The sequence below is a fragment of the Lagopus leucura genome, unplaced genomic scaffold (genome assembly GCF_019238085.1).
Source record: "Lagopus leucura isolate 7727_CA_CO unplaced genomic scaffold, USGS_WTPT01 34437-0_obj-0_obj, whole genome shotgun sequence".
In the NCBI taxonomy this organism is placed as follows: domain Eukaryota; kingdom Metazoa; phylum Chordata; class Aves; order Galliformes; family Phasianidae; genus Lagopus; species Lagopus leucura.
The window spans coordinates 1-1,800 of NW_024968336.1; positions in this window are offsets into that span (position 1 = coordinate 1).

The following is a 1,800-nucleotide window of genomic DNA, read 5'->3' on the forward strand; positions in this document are numbered from 1 at the left end:
GGTGGCAATAGGGACATTTTGGGGGTCCTTGGGGACGTCGGAGGCGACATTCAGGAGGCTGAAGGCGAAATATGCAAACGAAGGATCCAAATGGCGCGTTCTGATTGGCTGGAAGGGAGCGGGTTAAGTCTTGACGAGCGGCTCCAAAGCTCGCGCGCTGATTGGCCCGCGGAGAAAGCGCTCAGCCAATGGCGGCGCGCCGTTTGGATCCGTTCCGGCTGCTTTGGAAGCGACGGAGCGGAGCGGAAAGAACGGAGAGGGGCCGCAGCGCCGAGAATTGCACCAAATATTTCTGTCATTAATTACTATTATTATTGCTGTTATTGTTATTGTTATTGTTATTTTCCCGCCAAAATAACGCTAAGAAATAGAGCTCCAACAGTGCGATTTTTGATCCCCACAACGGGGTCCCTATGGGTCTCTGTGGGTCCCTATGGGTCTCTATGGATTCTTATGGGTTTCTATGGGTCTCTGTGGGTCCCTATGTGTCCCTATGGGTCCCTATAGGTCTCTGTGGGTCTCTGTAGGTCCCTATGGGTCTCTATGGTGTCTCTATGGTTCCCTATGGGTCCCAATGGGTCGCTATGGATCTCTACGGGTCCCTATGGGTCCCTTTTGTGTCTGTATGGGTTCCTATGGATCTCTAGGGGTCCCTATGGGTCTCTGTGGGTCCCTATGGGTCTCTATGGGTCCCTATAGCTCTCTGTGGTTCCCTGTTTGTCCCTATGGTTCCCTATGGGTCTCTGTGTGTCCCTATGGGTCGCTATGGGTCTCTGTGGGTCCCCATGGGTCTCTATGGATTTCAATATGTCCCTATGGGTCCCTATGCATCCCTATGGGTCTCTGTGGGTCCCTATGGGTCTCTGTGGGTCCCTATATGTTCCTATGGGTCTCTATGGGTCTCTGTGGGTCTCTATGGGTCTCTATGATTTCTATGGGTCCCTATGGGTCCCTATGGGTTTCTTTGTGTCCCTATAGGTCTCAGTGGGTCCCTATGGGGTCTTCATGGGTCTCTGTGAGTTCCCTATGGGTCCCCATGGGTCTCTGTGGGTCCCAATGGGTCTCAGTGGTCCCTGTGGGGTCCCCATGAGTCTCTATGGGGTTCTATGGGTCTCTATGGGTCCCTATATATCCCAATGGCTCCCTATGGGGTCTCTATGCATCCCTATGGGGTCTCTATGGGTCCCTATGGATTTCTATGGGTCCCCATGGGGTCCCCATGCGGTCTCTGTGGGTCCCTGTGGTTCCCTATGGGTCTCAGTGGGTCCCTATGTGTTCCTAGACGGGGGGGGGGGGGGAGGAGGAGAAGAAGGATAACTAATGATTGGTAATTAACGATTGATAATTAATTGCATGAAACGCTCCTAAAATACCCCCCTCCCCCCCATTTCGCCCCGCGTCGCAGCGGCCGCCCTCAATTCCGACGCTGAGACGCAGTTCTCACTCCGGTCCGCTTTCCGCCTTTTGGTCACGTGGGCTGCGTAGCCCCGCCCCCCTCCCATCTCCGACCGTTCTCTAAGGAGGGGGGGGGGGCGTTCCCGGCTTTTAATTAATGACTGATTCATTACGTGTGCACGTAATTAACCCATAGAGACCCATAGGGGCCCACAGGGACCCATAGAGACCCATAGAGTCCCCATAGAGGCCCACAGAGACCCATAGGGACCCACAGAGACCCATAGGGACCCATAGAGACACAGAAGGGACTCACAGAGGCCCATAGGGACCCATAGGGACCCCTAGAGACCCATAGGGACCCATGGAGACACATAGGGACCCATGGAGACACATAGGGACCCA